This window comes from Chiloscyllium plagiosum, unplaced genomic scaffold (genome assembly GCF_037043375.1).
Source record: "Chiloscyllium plagiosum isolate Xiang-an unplaced genomic scaffold, Cpla_swu_hap1 HiC_scaffold_11, whole genome shotgun sequence".
In the NCBI taxonomy this organism is placed as follows: domain Eukaryota; kingdom Metazoa; phylum Chordata; class Chondrichthyes; order Orectolobiformes; family Hemiscylliidae; genus Chiloscyllium; species Chiloscyllium plagiosum.
In genome coordinates, this window is record NW_028270149.1 from 11566245 (window position 1) to 11586572 (window position 20328).

At 42.3% G+C, this 20328-nt stretch overlaps 1 long non-coding RNA gene across 1 annotated transcript; it reads right to left on the reverse strand.

The window, feature by feature from the left end:
• Positions 1-3079: 3079 nt before the first annotated feature.
• On the reverse strand, positions 3080-6930 carry LOC148148750 (uncharacterized). Its single transcript, XR_015758567.1, has 3 exons — positions 6815-6930; positions 4651-4723; positions 3080-3396 (listed from the first exon to the last, which is right to left on the reverse strand). It is a non-coding gene; the product is annotated as an uncharacterized LOC148148750 (long non-coding RNA).
• Positions 6931-20328: the final 13398 nt, after the last annotated feature.

Below are 20328 nucleotides of genomic sequence, written 5' to 3' on the forward strand. Positions count from 1 at the left end.
GAAGCACTAGCTTTCGGACCGCCCTCCTTCATCAGGTGGTTGCCTGATGAAGGAGCAGCGCTCCAAAAGCTAGTGTGCTTCCAATTAAACCTGTTGGACTATAACTTGGTGTTGTGTGATTTTTAACTTTTCCTATTCAGGTAGTTCTGGGATAATTTGGCAATAGTGTCATTAAAGAATTAGAGAATCATGCAAGAGCATGATTCCAGCAGGGACAGATTCGTGCTCTTCATTCTGAGCATGTGTCGATGTGAGCTGCTGACGAGCAACCTCCTGTGAGAGGTACTGTACAGAGAGCAGCATTCTTCCATTTTTATTTTAAATGCAGTATGTTAAATTTACTTTTGTTTCCATTACTAAATATGATTTCAACCTTCATTCAGGCTGTGCTATACTTTCTGTTAGAGGGTTGGGTGATTTTTGAGCCATTGTGAGTGATATTTTTTTGTTAGCCTGCCCCAACTCCACTTTTCCCATAGACCACATTATGTCTATTAAGTGAGGTTTCACTGGAACACAACTACAGTGTTATAGGAGAACTATCCGTAAGTTGCAAAACTACTTAACAACTAAATGACGTACAAAATTAACTAATCTCCCCCTCATGCCAAACACACACATTCTCACAGGATAACGTAACACTGCAGAAATGATATGGATTCAAGATAAAGTGAAAAAGGAAAATAAATGTCAGTGTGGGCTAAGTGTCCAAACTCTTAGTTTGATGTGAAATGGGAAAGTTTCTTGGGATCAATTTTCAGTTGCAGAGATTGAAATACTGACAATCCTAGATTCAATAACATCTTCAAATCAGACCTGATTTCATTTGAGAGTTAGTTAGAAATCCTGATATTTGACATTATCAGGTTCCCATGATATTTGCGTCAGAGGCTGAGGGGTCACCTTATAGAGATTTACAAAATTATGAGGGGCATGGATAGGATAAATAGGCAAAGTCTTTTCCCTGGGGTGGGGGAGTCCAGAACTAGAGGGCATAGGTTTAGGGTGAGAGGGGAAAGATATAAAAGAGACTAAGGGGCATCTTTTTCACAGAGAGGGTGGTACGTGTATGGAATGAGCTGCCAGAGGATGTGGTGGAGGCTGGTACAATTGCAACATTTAAGAGGCATTTGGATGGGTATATGAATAGGAAGGGTTTGGAGGGATATGGGCCGGGCACTGGCAGGTGGGACTAGATTGGGTTGGGATATCTGGTCGGCATGGATGGGTTGGACTGAAGAGTCTGTTTCCATGCTGTACATCTCTATGACTCTAAAAGAGAGGAGTCCTTCTAACAGATTCGACTTTGATATTTTCCTTACTTTCTTCAGAAGAGACAGTTTTGCTTTCTAGTTTGGAAGACTTTGACAACTGACAGGTCTAGATATATTGGGAAAAATGGCAACTGAAGTCCAAAGGCTGTTGCTAGGTAACTTTGCAAACAGGGCATCTTTAAGTCAATTTGTCCAGCAATTAAAACCATAAAACATATCACGTATAACTCTTAAAAGCTTGGCTTGACTTCTTTCCACAGTGATTTCTCTAATAGTAGATAACCACAACTCATTTTAAATTTTCAGTTCCAAGTGGTCACACAGTAAACCCTCTTCAATTCAGAAATTACCCAAATATCTCCATCTCTCCCAGTTTCCTTCACATAGGTATTTTCAAGGACTCTAAATTCCCAACAAATATTATACTTATTCTACATAAAGCAACATTTTTATTCAATCTGTGATGGAGCCATTGAGCAAGTTGCATACTTTTAATCATAGCATCAAGCAATCATGCAAACCAGAAAGAAAATATTTAGCACATCAAGTCTATTTTAACTCTTTCAAAGAATAATCTAGTTAGGGCAGCATGATTTCTCAGTGATTTGCACTGCTGCCTCTCAGTACCAGGGACGCAGGTTCAATTCCACCCTCGAGTGGCTGTCTGTTGGGAGTTTGCATGCTCTCCCTGTGTCTGTGAGGGTTTCCTCTGGGTGCTCCTGTTTCCTCCCACAGTCCAAAAATGTGCAAATTAGATAGATTGGCTTTGTTAACTCGCCCCATGTTGTCCAGGCATGAGCAGACTAGATGGGTTAGCAATGGTAACTGTGGGGTTATGGGATAGGGTAGGAATCTAGGTGGGATTCTCTTTGGTGGATGAGTGAAGACTCAGTGGGCTGAATGGCCTTCTTCTGTTCTGTAAGAATTCTATTCTAAGATTCTAGTCCCATGTTCCTTCTTCATATCCTGTTATAATTCTTCACTTTAAAGAATCTGTCCAACACCTTTTGAAAGATTTAAATGAACAAGACCCCAAAACCCCTTCAAGCAATGGATTCAAACTTGCAAACATTCATTGCACAAAACAAGGCTATATTCTACTCTTTTGTCAACAAAAATTTCCCAGGATCCCTTTGCATAAAATGTGTCCATTGAGCAAGCTGCAAATTATGAATGCTGACCCTGCCCTCCCATCGTAGGATTCTTCTAGCTACAACAGGAAGCTTAAATAAAGCATCACTGTGCAATTGTTGTAACCTGCATGATAATTAAATGAAGTGTTCTGTGTTGTGCTGATTCCCAGCTACTTCATCAAAATAAGTGTCATGGAGATCAGCTCTCGGTTCTGGAAAGAAACATATGCAAGCAAAAATGGCTAAATTAACACATTGCACAATTAATCTGCTGACGCAGTACAGACACAATGGGATATTGTATAGAGATTGCATGCTCTCACAATCTACAGAGATTAGCCTAACAGACAGTGGATGGATATGGTGCATCTGAGTCATGTGAAATGTCATTTTCATAAGGGGAGTCACCCACACCAAACAAAATACAGGGACAGCTAACTGGTCACAGTATATTGCCATGAGTTGTTAGATAACCTGGTAGAAGTATATTGACAGGGGAGAATCCCAAAAATGTTGGAAGTCCCTTTATAAAGTGATCATTGACATGAATGCATTGACCAATGAACCGGAAGGACAAGGTTGAGTGTTTCGATTTATTGTCATGTGTACTCAAGTACAGATGTACAGTGAAGTTGCACTCACATCAAACAGAGTACACTTGGTGTTTAGCATTGCTGTCTCACAGTGCCAGGGACCCAGGTTCGATTCCATCCTAGGGCGACTGTCTGGGTGGAGTTTGCGCATTCTCCCCGTGTCTGCGTGGGTTTCCTCTGGGTGCTATGGTTTCCTCCCACAATCCAAAGATGTACAGGTTAGGTGAATTGGCCAAACTAAATTGCCCACCACGTTCAGGAATTTAAAGGTTAGGTGCATTAGCTAGGGCTAAATGTACAGTAAGACGTTTGGGGAATGGGTCTGGGTAGGTTACTCTTCGGAGAGTCAATGTAGACTTATTGGGTCGAAGGGCGTGTTTCCACACTGGAGGGATTCTATGAAAAGAAAATGAAGACTGTTTAGAAGATGACACACTTACTCAGCAAATAATATGACCGGATCTATTTAAACAGAGATGGAACTGAAAAGTCTCCCAGGAAAAGAACAATTATTTCTCCAGCAGTGTACAATGAGTGGAGGATGGATACACAATGTACATTATGCACAGAAAATCAATCCAACTCACTTACAACACTGCAGTCTTCAGGACACAAGTGCTCACAATTTAACCCTTTGATCCGGTAGAACTCATGAATTAGCAGGTCAGCTTTAATATAAAAACAGACTGCCTTTACTCCAACAACATGGCAGACACTTAACCTCAGAGGAGTGTTCCCTGCTACACGTCTGTACTGATGTTTTCATCTTTCCCACACCAGGCATCCTGAGTAACCATTGAATCAGATACCCAATTGCTGCCAATTTCTCTTTTCGATTGCAAAAAGCCTCGAATGCAACCAAATCACAACTGAGCCACAGAAAATTGTAACAGGAAGAAATTGTCTTGAACCATCAATCGTTTTCTCTTCTCGAAACCAGAGTCTTTTTCAATTGCAAGCACTGCAAAGTGGATGAAGGGCTAATTGGGCAGAAATGTTGATTAAATTGCTTGCAATTAAATGGAGCACATTGCTCTTTAACCTTCAAGTATTTTGATTTGCCTCTTTTCGATAATGATGTCAGTTCCATTAAAATTTTGCGGGAGGCAACAATCCCATTTTAGTTACTGAAACCAGTTTAAAGTTGATTTGATTGGAATTACAACAATGGCTTGCAATTATAACCCACACTGCTTTCAGCTCAGAAACTACCAGATCATAAAAACACAGAGAGTTGTGAATGCATGGAATGCATTGCCAGTGGTGGTGGTGGAAGCAGAGTCATTCGGGACAGTTAAGCGCCTGCTGGACATGCACATGGACAGCAGTGAATTGAGGGGTGCGTAGGGAAGGTTATTTTATTTTACATTAGGATTAATCCTCAGCACAACATCGTAGGCCGAAGGAGCTGTTCTGTGCTGTACTTTTCTATGTTCTATGTTCTATAAAAACATATGTAATAAAACTGCAGATTCCAGAACTGCAGAAACTGGAAATCTGAAACAAAAACAAAAATTGGTGGAGAATCACAACAGGTCTAACTGAAATCATGAGGTTTCTGAGCATTGCTCCTTTATCAGGGCACTTCACCTGATGAAGAAGCAGCGCTCCTAAAGCTTGTGATTTCAAATAAACCTGTTGGACTATTACCTGGAGTTGTGTGACTTCTGACTTTGTCTACCCCAGTCCAACACCAGCACCTCCACATCATGGCTGAATAGGTCTGGCAGCATTTGTGGAGAGAAAACAGAGTTAACATTTCAAGTCCAGTGACATCTTTTCAGGACTAGGATAACATATAAAAAATTCACGACAATCATATATAATGGACTGGGAATCCTACCATTTTCCTTGTGTAATGAATATGTGGCTCAGTGGTTAACACTGTTGCCTCACAGTGCCAGAGGCCTGGGTTCAATTCCAGCTTTGGGTGACTGTTTGTGTTTGCACATTCTCCCTGTGTCTGCGTGGGTTTCTTCCAGGTGCTCCAGTTTCCGCCCACAGTCCAAAGATGTGCAAGTTTGGTGGATTGGCCATGGGAAATTACCCCATAGTGTTCAGGGCTAGGTGGGTTAGCCATGGGAAATGCAGAGGTGGGGATTGGGTGTGGGTGGAATGGTCTTCAAAAATAAGGGGTAGGCCATTTAGGACAGAGATGAGGAGAAACTTCTTCACCCAGAGAGTGGTGGGTGTGTGGAATGCTCTGCCCCAGAAGGCAGTGGAGGCCCAGTCTCTGGATTCGTTTAAGAAAGAGTTAGATAGAGCTCTCACGGATAGTGGAATCAAGGGTTATGGAGATAAGGCAGGAACAGGATAGCGACTGAGGATGATCAGCCATGATCATAATGAATGGTGGTGCAGGCTCGAAGGGCAGAATGGCCTACTCCTGCACCTATTGTCTATTGTTGGAGACTTGATGGGCCAAATGGCCTGCTTCCACACTGCAGGATTCTATAATATTAGCTCATTCATTTTAATTAATACTATAAACACAATTGAAAGTACTGAAAGTGAAGAAAGTGATTTTAGAATGGATCCGATTGTTGGTGATGGCAAAATGAGTCGATAGAATTGTTTAAGGAAATGTAGAGAATATTTTACATCAACAGGACACTCAACAAACTGGGGCCAGATTTAAAATAATTAGCCAAAGAACCAAAGGTAAGATGAAAAACTTTTATTGCAACAAATAATTATGATCCAAAATTCACTGTCATAAGACAATGGAAGGAGATGTATTTTAGCTTGCAAAAAGGACCTAGATTAGATTAGATTAGATTAGATTACTTACAGTGTGGAAACAGGCCCTTCGGCCCAACAAGTCCACACCGACCCGCCGGAGCATATACCACCCAGACCCATACTCCTACACTTACCGCTTCACCTAACACTACGGACAATTTAGCATGTTCAATTCACCTAACCTGCACATTTTTGGATTGTGGGAGGAAACCGGAGCACCCGGAGGAAACCCACGCAGACACGGGGAGAATGTGCAAACTCCACCCAGAGAGTCGCCTGAGGCGGGAATTGAACCTGGGTCTCTGGCGCTAACCACTGTGCCACCGTGCCGCTCATTAGAAATTAAATATTTTGCAGATCTAAGTCGAAGGTTCTGGAGGTGTAAAATCAACGGCACCGTACTTCTAAAGGGCTAGCCCAGGACACGAACACTGGCCTAAATTACCTCTTTCTGTCCAATCAGTGAGAGTGACTTCCCATTAAAGGACCTATAGTGAGTGCGCTCCAAAGTGAAGTGCTAAATGTATGCACAAGTCTTTGCAGCGTAATTCCTGTTTTCTCTGATAAAAGAGCCTGTGTGCAAATTAGCTTCTGGTTAAAAATGTGTTATCATTCTTGAAAGGAAAGTCGATCAGCTGTAGCATGTCTGTGGGTGCGCAGTTTAACAAAGTAGCTTGAAGCATCAGCTCAATCAAGACTTTGCCACTTTTTGATGCTGAATTATGTTTAATTATTTCTCCCGGTGAACAGTTGCACATTTTAACATGATTTCGTGCTTGTGGCACATACTAAATGAATAGACATAAATTCTGACAAATTAACTGCAGTAATTTTTTTTTTCAGTAGTCATTCATGATAAGTCAAAACAATATTAACTGCATAGGTTTCCATTAAGTTGTAAATGATGAGTTTAGTGAGGACTTAAAAACATTTACCTGTTTACGAAACATCTATCTCTTGGGAGTGAAGCAATTTTATGTTATCTAATCAGTTATCCCAGTTATAAAGTCAAACCTTGCAAGGTATTATTAAAAAAAATGTCAAATATGATTTCATTTTTAAAATACTTTACCTCATTTCGCTTGTTCTTCTCATTAAAATTCAATGTTTCTCCACAAACCATGTTAAATCCTGTGTCTTCACTAATCTCCTTAGTGCCAAATTAAAATGGTTACTTAACGACAAAAGTCCTGAGGAAATGAGGGAAGTATTTTATTTGATTTGACATGTTTTCTTCCTTCCTTTCACATACAAGCAGACATTAACTCTGTATATAAATCACAACCTGCTAACAATGAGCCTTGCTGTAGAAAATATATTATTAAACTGGAAAGGGTGCAAAAATGATTTACAAGGATGTTGCTGAGACTAGAAGGTTGGAGTTATGAGGAGAGGCTGTATAGGCTGGGACTTTTTTCCCTGGAGCATAGGAGATTGAAGGGTGACCTTATAGAGGTTTATAAAATCATAAGTGCCATAGGAAAGGTGAGTAGGAAAGGTGTTTTCCAGGGGGTGGAGGAATACAAAACTGGAAAGCATAGGTTTAAGATGAGAGGGGAAAGATTTAAAAGGGACCTTTGAGGCAACATTTTCACACAGAGGGTGGTGTGTATATGGAAGGAACTAAGAAAAAGTGAGGACTGCAGGTGCTGGAGATCAGAGTCTGAATGTGGTGCTGGAAAACTGCAGTAGGTCATGCAACTTCCGAGAAGCAGGACATATCAACGTTTCAGGTAGAAGTCCTTCATCAGGAATGAGGCTTGTGAGCTGGAGGCTGAGAGATAAATGGGAGGGGAGTGGGGCTGCAGGGAAAATAGCTGAGATTGCGATAGATAGATGAAGGTGGGGATAATGGTGACAGGTCGGAGAGGAGGGTGGAGTGGATAGGTGGGAAGGAAGATGGACAGGTAGGACAAGTCATGAGGATGGTGCCAAGTTAGAAGGTTGGATTTGGGTTAAGTTGGGGGGAGGGTAAATGAGGAAACTGGTGAAATCCACATTGATCTCATGTGGTTGGAGGGTCCCAAGGCAGAAAGTGAGGCATTCTTCCTCCAGGCAGCAGATGGTAAGGGAGCGGCGATGGAAGAGGCCCAGGACCTGTATGTCCTTGGCGGAATGGGAGGAGGAGTTAAAGTGTTCAGCCACGGGACAGTGGGGTTTTTTGATGCAGGTGTCCAGGCGATGTTCTCCGAAACATTTTGCAAGTAGGCGACCTGTCTCCTGAATGTGGAGGAGACTCCATCAGGAGCAATGAGCACAGTAAATGACATGTGTGGAAGTACAGGTAAATCTCTGACGGATGTAGAAGGATCCTTTGAGGTCTTGGATGGAGGTGAGGGGGCAAGTGTGGGTGCAGGTTTTGCAATGCTTGCGGTGGCAAGGAAAGGTTCTGGGAGCGGAGGGCAGGTTGGTGGGAGCATAGACCTGAATAGAGAATCACCGAGGGAATGGTCTTTACGGACTGCAGATAGGGGAGGGGAGGCAAATATATTTCTGGTGGTGGGGTCCGTTTGTAGGTGGCAGAAATGGCGGAAGATAATGTGATGAATCCAGAGGTTGGTGGGGTGGAAGGTGACGACCGGGGGTTCTGTCCTTGTTGCGGTTGGAGGGGTGGGGTTCAAGGGCGGTGGTGCGGGAAGTGGATGAGATGTGCTGGAGGGCATCATCAACCATGTGGGTGGGGAAATTGCAGTCTTTGAAGAAGGAGGCCATCTGGTGTGTTCTGTGGTGGAATTGTTCCTCCGGGGAACAGATGCAGTGGAGGTGGAGGAAATGGGAGTAAGGGATAGCGTTTTTACAGGATGCAAGGTGAGAGGAGGTGTAGTCCAGGTAGCTGTGGGAGTCAATGGGTTTGTAGAAGATGACCCTGTTGAGTCAATCACCGTTGAGATGGGAAGGTCCATGAAGGAGAAGGAGGTGTCCAAGATGGTCCAGGTGAACTTGAGGTCGGGGAGAAAGGTGTTAGTGAAGTTGATGAACTGTTCAACTTCCTTGTAGGAGCACGAGGTAGCACCAATATAGTCATTAATGTAGCAGAGGAAGGGAATGGTGCCGGTGTAGCTGCAGAAGATGGACTGTTCCACGTAACCGATAAAGAGACAGGCATAGCTGGGGCCTATGCGCGTGCCCATGGCTACCCCTTTCATCTGGTGGAAGTCGGGGGATTCAAAGGAGAAATTATTGAGGGTGAGGACCAGTTCAGCTAAACAAATGAGAGAGTCAGTGGAGGGGCACTGGTTGGGATGCTGGGAGAGGAAGAAATGGAGGGCTCGGAAGCCTTTATTATGGCAACTAGAGGTGTATAGGGACTGGATGTCCATGGTGAAGATGAAGTGTTGGGGGCTAGGGAAGCAAACGTCACGGAGGAGGTGGAGGGCATGGGTGGTGTCCCGAACGTATGTGTCCCACACAAATGAAGGAACCGCAACTCCCTGTGGCTGAACACTTTCACTCCTTCTCCCACTCCACCATGGACATGGTTATGCTGGGCCTCATCCAACCACACAGAATTAATGTGGATTTCACCAGTTTTCTAATTTCCCCTCCCCCCACCTTATCCCAGTTGAAACCTTCTAACTCGGCACTGCCCTCATGAGCTGTCCTACCTGTCCATCTTCCTTCCCGCCTATCCGCATCACCCTCCTCTCCGACCTATCACCAATACCCCCACCTTCATCCACCTATCTCGCTCTCAGCTACCTTCCCCCCAGCCCCACCCCCCTCCCATTTATCACTCAGCCTCCAGCTCAGTGATGAAGATCCTACGCCCGAAATGTTGATTCTCGTGCTCCTCGGATGCTGCCTGAGCTGTTGTGCTTTTCCAGCAACACATTCTCGACCATGGAACGAACCACCAGAGATAGAGATAGATGCAGGTACGATTACGACATTTAAAAGACATTTGGATAGGTGCATGAATTGAAAGAGTTCAGAGGGATATGTGTCAAATGGGGTTAGTTTAGTTTTGGAAACCTGGTCAGCATGGACGAGTTGAAAGAAAGGGTTTGTTTCCATCCTGTATGACTCTAACTTAAAGTGATAATTCATTCAGATACAATGCAATGTATGACAGGCCTTGTTATAATTGGCAATTAATTGATTCATATGAAGTGACTGATGTTTTATTGTCCCAGGCCATGTACGGTGCAGGGAGAGTTTGCATTTTAAATTTGCATAACTTTTTACCTTGCAATACGTTCTTTGTGATTGAGTTGGAAGAAATTCTAATTCTTGTGTGAGCGAAAGCAAAAGCAAATAAACTCAGCAGCTTCTGGCAGTTCTGAAGGCTTACTGGACCCGAAATGTTAACATTACTTCCTCTCTCCACAGATACTGCCAGACCTGTTGAGTTTCTCCAGCACTTTCTGATTTTGTTTGTTTCAGATCTCCAACCTCGCATTTTCTGTTTTGTTTTAGGCTTGGAGATTCAGGTGTGCATGTATGATTACTCACAGGAAGACAGGGAGTGTCAGCAAAAACATTTCCAAATTGAAATGTTGAATTTTCAAATTTAAATGGTTCTATGAATATGTAAGATGTGCATATTGACTGTCAGAGAAAGAGACCTAAGTTTATTACAACATCAGTGCAACCATTCAGGATTGTTCTCTTGAGACTTTATAAAATATTTGCATGAAAATGTACGCATCACTGGCTGTCCATCCTTAATTTGTTGAATCACAGAACAATTACAGCACAGGAGGAGCCATTATGCCCAATATATCAGTGTCAGAAGAGCAATTCTACTTCTGTCTTCTTTTTATGGCCTTGAATGTATGTGCCTCCATGTTTTTGTAGTCAATACATTCCAAATTGTAACTCCTCGCTGTATAAAAGCTTTCTTCCCATGTTATTCCTGCTGCTTTCACCAACTATCTTAAATCGGTGTCCTCTGTCTTCATTCATTCTGCCAATGGAAGCAGTTTCTGTTTGTCTAGTCGCTCTGGACTCTTCATGATTTTGAACAAGTCTAAGAAATCTTCTCGTAATCTTCTTCCCCAAGAAGCACATTTCCACCTGTCCGATTGAAAGCTCAAGGATTTTGACCTAGGAACTTGAAGCAACAGGTTAAAAAGTTGGAAGATAGAATGGTTGGGCATTTACTGATGGTATTAATATTGAATGTCAAGGATAGTTGGCTCGAGCTTTCTTGTTTGAGATGGTTGGGATTTTTGCAGCCAAGTATTAATTGCTACTTACCAAGCCAAGCCCAAATGTTGTCCAGGTCTTGCTAGACAGATAGATATACCATGTCATAACCTGAGGAATTATGAATGGTACTTAACACTCCGCATTCGTTGCTCAACATTTTCACTTCTGATCTTATGATGGAGGGAGGATCATTGAAGAAGCAGCTGACAATGGATGATTGGGCTGAAGAATTTTCCTGTGGAACTCCCGCTCAACATCCCTGTTCTGAGATGATGGTCCTCCATCAACCACCTTTGTGCTAAGCATGAATCCAACCAATGGGACATTTCCCTTGATTCCTGTGAAAATTAATCTTGCCAGGTTCCTTGAAGACTCAAACACAATTACTTTTGACATCAGTGGAAGTCACTCTCATCTCGTTTCCTGAAGTCAATCCATGGGCCAAGTATGGAGCAAGGCTTTCATGAGGTCTGGAGCTAAGTGATCCTGGTAGAGGACATTTCATCTCATCTCAGTCCTAGTGGTTCAAACTTTACACCAACTCTTTTACTAATGCTCCCCAAACAGAGGGAGTATCTTTCTAGCATCAACCCCAACATTGACTGAAGACTGTTCCCTGACTCTTTGAGCCATTGCCGTTTGCTTGCAGTGCATACAGTGTCATTGAAACTTACAGAATATCGAGAGGGCTGGATGGAGTAGACATGGAGAAGATCTTTCCACTAGCAGGAGAGACTAGGGCACAACCTCAGAGTGAAGAACTGAGATGTTGAGGAATTTCTTCAGCCAGAGGGTAGTGAATTTGTGGGACTCTTGCCACAATAAGACAGTGGAGACCAAGACAGTGAGCGTATTTAAGACAGAGATAGGTCGATTCTTGATTAGTAAGGGAATAGGTTTATGGGAGGAGACAGGGGAATAGCATTGAGAAAAATATCAGACATAATCAAATGGTGATGGGAACGTGATGGGCCAAATGGCCTAATTCTGTTCCTATATCTGATGGTCTCATGGTGCTTATGCAGCAGGCACATGATGTAGGTGTCACTTGGATGTAGCCCTGTACAATTCAGCTACAGCTCATCCCTTTGACTGATAACTGCTGACAAACAATGACAAGTCACCTCGTTTGTGTTTGTGAGAAGCAAGGTAGATCCTTTCAGGTCTAGCTGAGGGGCCAAAGAGCAAAATGGACAAGGCAAGGCAGGGATGCTGTTAACATCCGGATGTGTGCAAAGTCATGATTGTTGAGAGTGGGGGTGGTGAGTACTGTTACAATCATGAGCTGGGAATTTGGCCATATCAAGAGTCCTTGCAGGAGCATTCCTTGGAAGCTGTCAGTGTGCTTCAAAGTGAGTCACCCAGAGTGCAGAAACGTACCATATTTGGATCAGAGATGTGTCACAATGCTACAGAGAGGGTGGCATGTGTTGAATACAGAATCCCACAGATGTGAGGTGCATGCAGTCACTGCCCATGGAAGGTGTCTGAGACAATGGTGTTGGGCGGAGGTCTGGAGGAACATGCATTAAGCAGAGTCACCAGGTACTTGCTGGGGACCCCTCAGTGGTGTTTCATGGTGGTTACTGATCTCTCTTTTCAAGAGGCTACCAATTCATTGCTTTCCTACTTGACACAGCTACTCAGACAGCTGGGGAATTAGCCTTCTCAGCCATTGCCAGTTTCAATGTGCAATCAATTGCACCCACACGTAGCCTCCCATCATAAAACAGTCAGATTAAACAACAGGGAGACTCTACTCTCTTAATGAATTATAGTATCATGGAATTCTGACAGTGCGGAAAGAGGCCATTTGGCCCATTGAGTCTGCACTAAACCTCCGAAAAGCATGCCATCTAGACACAGCACCCCACCCCCATATTAACCATAGCTAACCCACCTAGCCTGCACTTCCCTGGCAATTTAACCCTGGATACCATGAACAATTCAGCACAGCCAATCCTCCTAACCTGCACACCTTTGGACTGTGGGAGGAATCCGGAGCACCCGGAGGAAATCCACACAGACATGGGGAGAATGTGCAAACTGCACACAGACAGTCACCCAAGGATGAAATCAAACGCAGGTCCCTGGTGTTGTGAGGCAGCAGTGCTAACCACTGAGCCACTGTACTGCCCTTAATGTTTGAATCGTTTGTGGCCACAACAGCCTGATATATTGCAGGTCAGTGTTGGATATCCAGGAAGCTGCCATTTTAGACCACTCACAGAGTCCATCTGCTTTCAAAAGTCCTTTGATGTATACAAGACTAATTGCTGGGCACTGAGGGATACCCCTCCACACCTGGCTTCTGGACCTTCTCAGAATTCTTTAGGCTGATGCTGAGGAGAGATTAAATACTACTCAAAGGACCAGATTGTGGAATTAACCACTGGTTATTTCAAAATGAAGTTTTGATGTCCAGATTCATTTTAAACTTGCAATCAAGTACAATGGTGACTTTTTTGTTTAATTCTGTTCTGACATCCCCATCTGTGAAAGTTAAAGCACATGTTGGAAACCTGCTCTGGACCAACGTAACAGTAAAGTAGTTGTGGTACATTGAGGGCTTCCATGACCACCCACTCCTGGAATGTTTCACTAAAATTGTCAATATATCAAAGACACTGGAGTTCCATTACAGAGTCTACTCCCTGGTAAATAGCACATCAGTGAGCCTGAACATTAAACTATTCGGCTACAAACAGTAGCACGCTTCAACCGGCATGTTATGCTTCAAGTCAATTTTTTATTGAATGGTGAGCAGGCTTGAGGGGCTGAATGGCCTACTCCTCCTCCTGATTGTAAGTCTGTACATTTAGCACCTAGCATCTCCACAGGGACAATTCAAGAATCTTAGGAACGTGACAAGATCAAAACTGTTACAATCATATTCTCTGTCGCCACATTCTTTAAAATGCCAAGGTGTTGGCTATTGGGTCCAAGGGATTTGGCAGCTTTAATTCCCAACAGCTGATGTACTGGTTTTTACTTTTAATAATATCTGCATTCACAAGATCCTTCGTTTCCCACCATGTACAGAATATTCCTTGTGTCTTCTACCACAGTCTAAATGTAAACTATTTGTTCAATTTCTCAGTGGTAATTCCCTGTTATAAATACTCCTGAATCTGCCACTTTTGTTAATCATAGACCATAAGACATTGGAGCAGAATTAGGCCATTCTGCCCATTGAATCTGCTCCACTATTTGATTATGGCTGATATGTTTCTCAACCTATTCTCCTTCTTTTCCCCGATAACTTTTGAATCCCTTACGAATCAAGATCAAATCTTTCTCTCAAATACATGCATACTCTGCCACAACAGTCTTCTGCAGCAATGGGTTCCACATATTCACCACTCTCTGGTTAAAGGATTCCTCATCTCAGTTCTAAAGGGTTATCCCTTCATTCTGAGGCTGTGTCTTTGGGTCCCAGTCTCTCCTACTAGAGGAAACATCTTCACCACATCCACTCTGTCCAGGCCTCTCAGTATTCTTCATATTTCAAACAGATCTCCCTCATTCTTCTAAACTTCAAGGTGTGCAGATCTAGAGTACTCAACCACTCCCTATATGAGAAGCCCTTCATTCCCAAAAGCATTCTTATGAACCTCCTCTGGATCCCTCCAACCCCTTCCTCTGATACAGAGGCGAAAACTGCTCACAATATTCCAAATCCAGTGTGAATGAGCCTAATGCAGCCTCAGCAGTACATCCCTGTTTTTATATTTTAGCGTTCTCAAAATGAAAACTAATATTGTATTTGGCATCCTTACTGGCAACTGAACCTGCATGTTCACCTTAAGAGAATCCTGATTTAGAACTCTCAAGTCCCTTTGTGTTTCAAATATCTGAAGCCTTTCCCTGTTTTGAAAATAATCTACACTTCAGTTCTTCCAACAAAAGTGCAAAACCTCACACCTTCCGACACTAATCTTGGCGATTTTTTTACATTCCTGTAGAAATCTGTTCAAATTGTTCAATGTATCTTGCTAGTGTCGTGCCATCTTTCTATTTTGTCTCTCTTTGATGATTTCTTGATCGTCCTTTGTGATGTAAATCTTGTTTTTGTTCAGCAAATGAGGTTTTCCCAAACCACGAGGGAAGTCTTTTTCTTTCATAAACAGTTCAAATTTACCCACAAAATTCTTTCTGCTTGTCAGAACAAAAATTTAACAACCAGAGCACGAGAATGGTTTGTCCCATCTCACGCAGATATCGCTGAGATACAGCTGGCACTAGATTAGATTAGAAATCTAATTTCCTTTAAACTATCTAAAATTGACATAAATTGAAGGCAGACATTTCCTACTTTGTCACCATGACATTTAACGAGAGTAAATAATCAAATAAATGGGCATTAAGTGAAAGCCACTGCGGTAATTTATTGACATTCAAATGACTGCTTCCTGGACCACAAATCCCAATAAACTCATAGAGCTCAAAAGCTGAGAGCCATTCAATATAATCAGGGTTATATTAAAATCACTTTCATTAAAAATCATTCAGAACGAAATTTAATTCATTCATGCAGTATTTTATGCTCTAACAACAAGCAGACTGCTCTCAACACTTGTCTGAATCCAACTCCTTATTCATTTTTGTACCTTGAACAGCAGGTATGTGGAAGGACAGGGATTTGAGATGAAAATTTCCATGGAGACAGTGTAATGTGATATTGTCCAGACATTCATAGGATTCCAAATGCAGTCTGAAAAATGTTATCCAGAAAAATATTTGCCCAGTTTGAAAGATGTTACAAAGCAGGTTCGGGTGCATCATTTCGGAGCTGGGGTTCTGATGTGTGCATCACAACCAAGCGTGGGCTCCATAGCTTCATGTTGCCTTTGACCCCGATATGAGTTTCTGTAACATTGCTCAATTGTGTCCAGGCTCACAGCATCTGCTGCTGCAATGTATCACTGCCGCCTTTATTGCCTCAAGGCTACATGGATAGGGTTGACAGTCAGAAACTCTTCTTCCCAGTGTTGAAATGTCTAATACTAGAGAGATTGCATTTAAGGTGAGAGGGGAAAGTTCAAAGGAAATGTGAGGGACAAGTATTTTACACAGAGAATGGTAGAAGTCTGGAACGTACTGCCAGGGGTGATGGTGGAATTAGATATAATTAGAGAGCTTAAGGGTCTTTTAGATAAGCATATGGTATGCACGGAATGGAAGGAAATGGATCCAGGGCAGGCAGAAGGGATTAGTTAAATTCAGTGTTATCGTCGGCCAAAGGACCCATACCTGTGTTGTACTGTTCTATGTTCTGAGACTTGACTATCTCAATCCTCTCATCTCCCATTTTTCTGTCTGAATGAACTCTGTGTGTTTTGTATATGGACGGCAATGTCGTGTACATCAATCACCCTTACAATCTGATTGACATTGGTTCCCAATCCGATAAACTTTTGATTTTTAAGATTCCGGCCTTTATTTTGAAATCCCTTTATGGTTTTCAGGCTCTCTATCTCTTATAAAGGCATCAGATCTCAGCCTTCCGAGAAATCTACACTCTCCCAATTCTAGTACCTTGCACATCCCTGATTTTAATCACTGCACCATTGGCGCCTTGTCTTCAGCTGCCTGGTTTCCATGCTCTGGAATTACTCTCACCCTACCTAGACCTCTCTGCCTCCACCTTTCTCTCTCTTGTTACTCCTGTGAAATAATCCTGAAACCCTATCTCATAGAGTCATAGAGATGTACAGCACGGAAACAGACCCTTCAGTCCAATTTGTCCATGCAGACCAGATATCCTAACCTAATCTCGTCCCATTGCCAGCACTTGGCCCATAAACCCTCTAAACCCTTCCTATTGACATAGCCATCCAGAAGCCCTTTTAATGTTGTAATTATACTAGCCTCCACCCACTTCCTCCGGCAGCTCGTTCCATAAACACACCAGCTTTTGTGTGAAAAGGTTCCCCCTCAGGTCCCATTTAAATCTTTCCCCTCTCACCCTAAACCTATGCCCTCTAGTTCTGGACTCCCCTGCCCCAGGGAAAAGACCTTGTCTAGTCATCCTATCCATGTTCCTCTATAAGGTCACCCCTCAGCCTCTGACACTCAAGGGAAAACAGCCCCAACCTATTCAACCTCTCCCTACAGCTCAAACCCTCCAACACTGGCAACATCCTTGTAAATCCTTTCTAAATCCTTACACGTTTCGCAACATCCTTCTGATAGATGGGAGACCAGAATTGTACACCTTATTCCAAAAGTGGCCAAACCAATGTCCTGTACAGAAAAGGAAGATAATCAAGCATTGTGCCTCTTTTAAATTAACTGGGATTGTGGGGAGGGGAGCCGAGCACATGTTATTTTACACACAGCAATGCCTTTGCTAATCGGAATCAATTTACAATCTCCTAGAAGGAGGAATCATTGAAACCTGCAGGCAATGCAACTTGATGCCACTCTCCTTCTATACTTCAAAATAGGGGTCTAGTACTTTCATTTCCACACATGTTGTGTTTGTATTTTGTATGATGATTTTTCTAGATTGGTATTTGTTCTCTGGATAATCAGCATGCTGTATTCTCCCATAATATAAACTGTTGCAATTGATTGAATTTGGCGTTCTCCTGTTTGTCCTGAGCGTTCGAGATAAAAAGCCTCAGCCGCAAGTCTTTCTTTTAGCAAAATTCAAAAATTGCAAGTCTTTATTTCTTTAGTAATTTGTAGGTTAGTGCTGGAAAGAAAAGAGTGCATTGGAAAATCTAGTTTATCAAAAGGAAATTGCTATTCCCCATTGAACTAATTGTGACATCTAGTCGCTACAAACCATTCAGTTGAAAACCATGACTACACAATTGTATGGCAAAGAATAAAAATACCAATCTTCTAGTCTCAAAAATTTCTCAATTTTCTCACTCAGATTTATACTACTCTCAAGCCTAGAAATTTCTAAACATACAACATCAATAGGTTGTATCTTATTCTTTTTATTCCTGCTTTTTTTACTGGTTATTTCCTGAATTGCATTGTTTTCCCTTCTGTTGTTTTCCTCCTCTGCTATTCTGCTTCTCTTCAGTATTGCCAGTTTAATTGCATGCTTTTTATTTCTGCCCTGTCACCTTTTGCCTTTTTCATTTCCTACTGCTTTGACTGCTTCCCTGGTAGAATCACGGCACAGACAAAGAGCAATCAGGACAGAGAAAAACACAAACAAAGCGGAAAAGTAGAAATGAGGGACAGATGCAGTGAGAGAGGAGAGAGCTTGATAGATGGTTGAACAACATTAAAGTAGTCAGCAGAAACTCAGAACAGAGTGCACAATGCAAGACAAAGATTTAAGAGGGGAAGTGTTTATGAGGACTTGCACTAGGGCCAATTACCGAATTAAAAGGGCCAATAACAGCAGAACCACATGACAGTTTTTGTTCTGTATCCCATTCAGTCAAATAGGCAGCCTAGCCATTGAGACAGTATGCATGCGCTTTCTTTTTGCCTCTCTCACTCTGTATTTTCCTGTTTCTTTCTATCTGCCTGTCTATCTCTGTCAGTCTGTCAACCATTCTGAATCTGCTCCTTCAGTTTTCTTCAGTCTATCTCACTGGAAGCTCTTTATTGTTCTATCTATCTTTCTGTCCCTGCCTCTCTTTCTCTCTTTTCTGTCAGTCAACCATCCCGAATCTACCTCCTTCAATCTTTTTATCTCCTGAGAAACTCTCTCACCTTCTTAGTCTCCCTCTACTCTGTAAAATCGATCCCACTTTCTCTCTCTTCCTTTCATTCCACCTCTCCCCATCTCCATGATTTTTACTTTTTCTGTCTCTCCCTCTCTTTTGTTTATCATTCCATCTCTGGATCTTGCTGTTTACCTCTTTCTCACTCACTCACTCACTCTCACTCTCACTTACGCGCACACACACTCTCTCTTTCTTTCTCTCTCTCTCTTTCTCTCTCTCTCTCTCTCTCTAGCTTTATCTTGTGAAATTCCATGAACCCCTGCAACAGTGTGGGACCAAACATGAGGAATATATAAGGGTGTTCAAAGATATTTTGAGCTACGTCGATGCCTTTTTGTCAGGAATTTTTTTTTTTAGGTGGTAAAGCATTTGAATGTATGTCATTGACCGGGTTTTACATTGACTGTAGATTTGTCACTTTCCCCTGCCCTCCAGCTGCACTAGCTGCAAAATCTATTTTAGTTATAACATCCCTGAAATTACACAGCGTGACACCAACAAACAAAGACTTAACCCTGTTTGTATGAAACTTCTCTCTGCTTCATCAGCAGAGGTGTCAATCATTTCAAATAAACAGATTTGGCATATCTGTTAAAATATTAGTGAAATTTCAGATACATGAATTTATCAGTTCGTGCTTAAAGTATATCTGCTGTCTTGTGGGTATTTAGAAAGTCAATAACACTTGGTACCAAAAAACACCTTAAGGCACTTTTTTGATCCTGGTCACTGTTATAAATCAGAACGTATATAGGTTCAAAACAGAACCTTTCATTATTTGTACTAGTGCTTTTGGTATTTTCAGGGACTGAGATATGTCCTTAGGGATATATCGGCATGCTATGCACTGACATTTTAATTTATTTTTACTTCTTCTGTTGTCAGGTCCTGTGTTATTAATGTCTGTTTGGTTGTTGTAAGTTTTATACTTCTGCAAAGTGTAGATTACCTGTCCATGGTGCTTAAATAAGCAGAAGCCTGGAATTTCCTCTAGAGTTCTGCTGTTTGTTTGGTGTAACTTCAGTAGAAAATCAATAGACAATCTGTGAAGTCTGGGCTAAAGAAAAGTCAGAACTATATGTTATGGCTGTACAGGACATTGGTTAGGCCACGTTTGTGATACTGCATTCAATTCTAGTCTCTCTGCTACAGGAAAGATGTTGTTAAACTTGAAAGGTTTCAAAAAAATTTACAAAGATGTTGCCAGTTTTGGAGGATTTGGGCTATTTGGAGAAGGCAATACTGCTTAGTTAGTTGTACTAAAAGCAAAATACTACAGATACCATGGATAATCTGAAATGAAACACAAAGTGCTGGAGAACCTAGCAGGTCAGGCAGCAACCCTGTGGAAAGGAATTAGAATTAACCTCTATATTCCAGTGTGACTCACTGGACTTGAAACATTATCATAGAATCTCCACAGTGTGGAAACTGGCCATTTGGCCCAACATCGATGCTCCGAAGAGTATCCCACCCAGACCCATTCCCCAACACTATTACTCTACATTTTACTCTGACTAATGCACCTACCTTACACATCCCTGAACACTACAGGCAATTTAGCATGGCCAGTTCACCAAACCTGCACATCTTTAGACTGTGGGTGGAAACCAGAGCAGTCAGAGGAAACCTGCACAGACACAGAGAGAATGTGCAAACTCCACACAGACAGTCACCTGAGACTGGAATCAAACTCAGGTTCCTGGCTCTGTGAGGCAGCAGTGCTAACCACTAA